This window comes from Leiobunum rupestre, chromosome 2 (genome assembly GCF_980474605.1).
Source record: "Leiobunum rupestre chromosome 2, qqLeiRupe1.1.hap1, whole genome shotgun sequence".
Lineage (NCBI taxonomy): Eukaryota > Metazoa > Arthropoda > Arachnida > Opiliones > Sclerosomatidae > Leiobunum > Leiobunum rupestre.
In genome coordinates, this window is record NC_143385.1 from 39,412,714 (window position 1) to 39,419,841 (window position 7,128).

At 34.7% G+C, this 7,128-nt stretch overlaps 1 pseudogene; it reads right to left on the reverse strand.

The window, feature by feature from the left end:
• Positions 1–443: 443 nt before the first annotated feature.
• On the reverse strand, positions 444–3,823 carry LOC149957490 (uncharacterized; annotated as a pseudogene).
• Positions 3,824–7,128: the final 3,305 nt, after the last annotated feature.

Here is a 7,128-nt window from a genome sequence, read left to right on the forward strand (position 1 = left end):
AAATTTAAAGTCGAAGGGAACTTGAAAATATACACGGTGTTTTTAATTGTCTATATCGATAAAAATTGTATCAATACACTGCGAATCTACGCGTATTCGGCTTGTGTTTACCAAGGAGGATTAGAACTGGAGGGGACACTTAATGTAAAATTCCTATGGACTGGATTTTGGTACGGCGTGTGCTGCCATCTGTGTTTAAAAAGGAAAAACTATTTTTTAATTCTGAAGATCGTCTGCTAGTTAGTCTTACAAGATAGCTGTTACTAGAAAGGTGGGAAATATGAACAGGCAATTGAAAAGAAAGAAAGTTGCTGGAAATAGTATTTAATAATTATCATTTTGTTTATCACAATATAAAGTTTTAGATTTGAAAAATACTTTTTTGGTAACACATTGTAGAAGAATACATTAGTAATACACTTTTTTAATTTCCCAAATTTATGTAGAAATATATTAATTTCTATTAATATATTAATTTCTATTAATATTATTACATCTGAAGTATAAATATTCACTCTATGAACGCAGGTAAAAATTTGCATATTGTTGTGCTAAATGTGACGAAATTTAGCCAACCTCTTCTCTATTGAGGTTTTTTTTTCAAAATTTTCAGAGTCCAAATCTTTAGTTGCCAGTTTTCGTTTTGCCGCTTCTCGTTTCAATACTTTTTCATCTTTCGCTTGTCGATTCATTATCTTCACAGAATGATTGATCCTCATTTTCAAATAATGTTTAAACACCATGGTTTTAATTCCGTTACATAGAGTAGGCATTGTCACATTTGAAAATTTTTTAAGCATTTCAGAAGCTATGTTCTTTTCAGAAAGCAATTTGGGAAACTGTTCATCGTACATTTTTTCAAGTTGCAAAACAGCTTTGAAAAAAGCTTCACTAGGCAACTTTAAACTCCCAACATCACTGTTTTCTTCAGTTGTGTATGCTTTCAAAACAGTCAATGTTTCTCGTGTAACCGTTATATGTTTGTCTTCTTTGAGGAGTGCTTTTGAGCATTCCAAGCAATCGCGATGTCTTTGCATTATTTTTTTCGCAAGATAACCGCTGATATATGTTATGACATTTGATCTTTTAGAGTCTTCAGGTTCAGGTATGTTGGTATCATCAAGCGTTTCATCTTCATTGTGGTAAATATCTTCAGATTGTATCGTCGTAACATCTGGTTCTAGGGTTGCAGCATTTCTATTTTGTCCAACCGAGTTAAAAATATTGGTAAGGTACTCGTCAGTCATAGAAGAAACATCAGTGCTACAGTTAGCAGATTCAGAAACTTTGAACAATGAAGAAGCCATGACTTTTCTTAATTGGAATCTAAATAACTGTGGTGTCGGATTGTCATTACATGCACCAATTCTTCTGACTGCAGCATATGTGTTTTCCAAAACATCTTGACTAAGGCGGCCTGTTAGAAGATATTCTAATCCTTCATTTTCAAACAAATCTTTTGATAATTGTATTACGCACGCGATGGTGAGTTTGAAGCCATACAAAACAGGTGGTTGTTTCAATCCTTTTGTTTGAAATTCAACTGTGGAAAGCCAATCCAGCTTTTTTTCTAAGAATGCAATATGGTCTGATCCTGGTTTTATCGCCCTGCGCAAAGGTTTGGTATCGTATAGACTCTTCGAATTCAGGCAATCAAACAAACTATCAAATTCTCTAACAAAATTACAAGTTTCAATAGCTTTGCCAGGTAGTTTATCTTTCGTAATGTAAAAGATAATCATCATAGCCACTGCATAGCTCAACACCTGTACTGCAAGTTTTACCCGCATTTTTGTGAAACCAGGTAATTCTAAATGTGTCCTAGTCAATTTTGGAGCAATCCTAAGCTCTTCCTCAATGTCAGCTTTATAGGCTGCTTCAATGTGTTTCCAAGATGCAACGGAATGATCTTTTCCAAAAGTAACATTATATTTTTTAAAATTGTTCCTTATTCCCTTGATTTCATGTGATGGGTCATGCATAAAGAATACTTTTTCCCCTTGACAAATATGTATGGCGATTCTATTGTTATATTCAATCGAGAAAACACGCTCTGATTACTGCTACCCTGATCACATACAACAACTTTTACGTTGAATCCGATGTCAATCAACTTTTCTAGGACTTTGAGAAGAATGTCGTGTAAAATGTCTTTGCGCATTGCATCTTTAACTAAATAGTATGCAAAAACTTGTTTCCATTTGGCAGCAATTCCCGACACCATAAAGACATTAGCGTGATTGGCTATTTCATAAGTACGGTGGGATCCAAGGTCAACAAAACCCTCGATGTAATCTTCATTATCGTTGTATTTCAATCCCTCCATCAAAGCGATCTCATCAAAGGTCAGAATCGCAAGTCTTTCTTTAGTTGACATACTATGGACTTTCTTTTCCAAAATTGAGCATAAATCTGGCATTATTCCAGGGTGACAGGGAATATTTTGCAGCCATCGACTAAGTGATCTCGATGAGGGCAAAGTGAACATTTGTGAAAGAAGTCTATACGCCTTAGGACCATGATAATGAAGTGCTAAACACAATTGTCTTTCACTATTTGTATATCTTCTTCCATTCTTCTCTTTTTGTCCGGATTCAATTTGCATTCGAATGAACTGTACACCCTTTTCTGGCAAATACTTCGAAATTTCTGCTAGCAGCAAATTTTTATCAATTTTCGGACTAAATCTGCGCGTTAATCTCCTTTTTTTGCTATACTGCAGTCGTAACAATTTTTTCAACTTATAAACTCTATTAGTAGAGGTTTTAGCGAAAATGACAGAATTATCTTGAACATTTACTTGGATACCGATTTCTTTAAATTTAGTTTTGCAAGATTCATGTACTTTAACATTGTAGTTCGATAAATCTATAGACGCTTCTTTATGAATTAATTCGCTTTCTTCTTCTGATCTTGGCATTTCAATAGAGTTAGATGGTATTTCAATAGATTTTATTACTGTGTTTAGAAGTAATTCGCTTTCTTCTATATTTTCTTTGGATCTTGGTATTTCAATAGATTTTGAGGCTGAAAACAATTCTAATATTTTAAACACTTAGTTCCTAAGTCCTAGTTTTATTTCTAACAAATGCAAAAGCCAACTCTTAAATTTTTTTCACTTAAGTTCCTTAGTATTTTTATGGTTGTTTCTTTGCCGAAAGTTATCAAAAGGCAAAATTTTGATATTGATTTCCCGCACTAGAGAGTACACACCTGTTGTTTCGAGGAATTCTGTTGCGACCAACGCGGCTTCATTTCTCACAACTGATACCGATACATTAGTTTCATTTACCCGATCACTATCCACGTTAATGGCCTCCTCGATGATGATTGACCCTATTTAGTTACATTTTGTCAGGATCTACATCATAATATACAGTTTTTTGACTGTCTTTTGTTTATTTTGCACGCGCAAACCTGAACTGGTTGACTTGTAAGGAAGAGGCACGGCTATTTTGGTCAGTCGATGCCTCAAGGATGGATTTAGAAAGCTGGATAGTTCGAAATGTTCGCCACAAACCTTAAGATTTCTGTTACCTAATTCATTTTCTTTCCCATCTAAATCTTTTCTTCCACTTTGAGCTATCCACATTTTACACCTAAAAATAAGTTTTTATTACCAAGGCTTATAGTTCTAAAAAAAGATAATTGTTTACCTTGCACTATCCTTGGGATACGTAAAATATGAAATATTTTTCGTTTGCGCCTGTTTATTATCACAGTTTACAAATGAACAGACATTACCTCCATAATACCTATATATTGGACGCTTTAAGCAATTAATTGACATTGTAGACCCTAAAGCTTTCTTAGACGCCGCCATGATTGTAAAAGAAAATTTTATGACGAAACCGATTGCGAAACCTCGTGAAATGGCGTAATTTTCCTTTTTATTTTCAGATAGCGCCACCGTCGCACAGTCGGCAAATAGAGGCCCTAATGTCCCCTCCAGTTCTAATCCTCCTTGTGTTTACCGTTATAGACCGACCCCCGTCTCTTCTCTATAGCGCAAAGCGGCGAGCGGCGCGCGCACCGAGCTGCCTTTCAAAAGGGTTGTTCAAAAGGTTAAGTTTACACTTTTTCATCAATTTTCACAGCTTGTCACACCTGTTACAGCAGAGATAGAGAATGCCTCTAATCTTTTTTTGGTTTTACATACTTCAAAGTATCTTTCCACGAATTTGCATGCTTCAATCAAAAAGTGCACGATTTGTAAAAAAAACCTCCGTTTTCATCTCAGCCGGATCAACTAATTCGACCGCGGCACCAGAATGCGCCACATTAACCATGTGCGTTCTTCGACATCTCTCCGAACATCGTTATCGTAACGTTAAATTGAACTATTTAATAATGTGGAGCCCAGAGCCAGTTTACTAATTAAAACCAATGACCACCCTTTTTTTGTAACTTTTAAATTTAAATGCTAATATCGTATTAATTAAAATTCGTTAGATTCGTAAAATCAGTTTCGTTCTTTTATGTTTTTAAATAATGTCAGTACTTTTTCCACTAACCTCTAGACTAACGAACTTATTTAACTTAATTATTATATCGCGTACTAAAAGTGCTACATTTTGGGGGCCCGTTTCCGTGAATTTAATTCGTTTTTAAATGTTTCAACCCCTAGTAGATTCTATTTTTAAATTTCACTGCCTTTTCCTTTGGCCAGTACTTTAAAATTTTATTAGAACGCTAGTGTTTCTTGGCAAAATTAATTTCGGTAGTTGTATGTTGTTAGGGTTCAGTGTTTAACAGTTTAATATTTCCTTTTTTTTCGGTTTATGTATTTTCGTACATTCTTTAAATGATTCTAAGCCTTGCCTTGCCCTTATAGATCCCGGTTCCACCTATACCCTAGTCAATAATAAATTTAGAAATGTTGTCTTAACTCCTATTCATAATTAAAGTAAACGTGTAAAATTAGCCAATAAAACCAGGGTAACTTCAACTGGTTGTGGGGAAGCTAAAATTGGTCTCCCTGGGAAGGAGTCAGTTAATACGGTTCATTTCATTTAGAACTTAATCTTTCCATGCATTCTGGGTATGGATTTCTTACAATCCATGGGTCTTATTTTAAATTGCTCAGACATGAGTCAAACGTGGCGTAGTTCCCCTTATTTTTTTCTTCGAAATTTTGCGGATGATCCCTATCCAATTGTTACCGCTTCAGCTGCGGTCGATTGTGAAATCGACGAGGACGATCTCAAGAAAGCGCTTTTCTTAGCCAAGGTATCCCCTGAAGAACGCGCGGGTATTCTCGACAGTGTTTCCACATTGCGGGAATAAATTCCGTTTTCGGGGAAAACTGACTAAATATTCGAAAGCGGGAAAAAGGGAAAATAGCGAGGAAAATCACTCAGGACGGGAAATTTCGCGGGAAAAGTTAACGATAGAGAAAACTATATAGTGCATGCTTATTTCTAGGCCTTTTCTGAACTCGCATCAGCTCTTGTTCCAAGGTTCGTAGAGAAAAAATTTTACACTATTAGGTTGGAGTATTCCTGCTTATCCGAAAGCAGAAAAAGCCGGTTTTCGAAAGTGGGGGGGTTGAAGGTATTTTTACCCCGTTTCGTGACGTCATATGTGGACGAACAGCACGTTGCTAAACGTTTTTTTGGCTTCAGGAGAGGCACGCCGTTCTCTGAATCTCTCGAGAGGAAAGTCAGGAAACGCGCTGTTATGCGCCACGACATTTAAAATTTGTCAGCTGGTAAGTACAATTATATGTTAATTTTCATTATAGTTATTCACAAATTTTGGGTGAATGTAGTTTATGAAGTAAATAAAAAAGTATAGTTCTTATTATAGTTTTTCTGAACAAAATGTGCTGATCTTAAGCCTAGGTTTTTTCAAAGAAAACCAATTATGAAATTATAATTAATAAATTAATTTAAAATATTAAGTAATAACCATGATATATTATATGATTAGTAAGCTTATGTTATACTATTTTATTTATTCTTATAAAGTTGCTGTGATACATCATGACCGGAATGAAGTGCTGCGTGTCTGGGTGTAAAAATGGAGTATTAACAACCAAAAATAAAGGGATATCATATCATTCATTTCCAAAAGATGAAAATTTGCAAGCCCTTTGGCTTTCAAGATCTTCATGTTCAGCTTCAAACATTAAACATGCAAGAATATGTTCAGCTCATTTCCTAGATGATGATTTTGAAAATTCTAAGCTCAAATCCCAACTTCTCCAGATAAAAACCCGTAATTATTTAAAGAAGACAGCAGCACCTACTCAAAACTTAAATGGATGTCAAAAATTACCAGAAACAAATTTAGAGGATGTGACTCGTACCAAATTCAAAACAATAACTGACAAGTTTAACACTGGTTATAATTTAAATAGTCAAGATAAAGTAAAGAGTTCTGAATCCAATTCTGAACATACTAAAATATTCAAACTTAATCAACACTCTAATACTACGAAAAACAACGAGCTTTCTATTTTTGCCAACAACAATGAAATTCCTATTTCAAAAACCAACGAAGATTCAAGTATCACACAAAAAAATGAAGCCTCTTGTATTACCAAGAACACCAATGTAATTTCTAGTGTCACTGACAATACCAATGATGTTTCTATTTTTGATCAAACCAAAGTTCCTTTTTTTACCAAAAACCATGAACTGTCTAGTACTATCAAAACCAATTCTATTATTTCAAGTATCACAAAAACTCCTACCAACAACACCAGTCAACTTTCAAATAGTACCAAATCCAATGAAGGCCTTGATATTTTGAAATCTACCGAAATTAATAAAGTATGCATCACTGACTGCAACTCTTCGTCCATTTTGAACAACTCACTGACTGACTCTGGACTTGGTTCGGATCTTAATATTTCCTCTATAGAATCTAGTTTTCCAAGCAACCTGAATAACTCAACGCTTCAGTCCAATGATATAAGTTTTTTTTTCTACCCTTAACATCTCTGATAGTAACGTAAATGATAATGATTTGGAGTCAAGTTGTCCCGCAGCTAGATGGAAAGAGATTCAACTTAATTACAATCAATTATTACAAAGACAGCAAAAACTAATAACTCGTTGCAAAAAGTATGAAAAGTCCTACAGCAATATAAAGAAACAATTAATAAAGTTTTCATTAATGTTG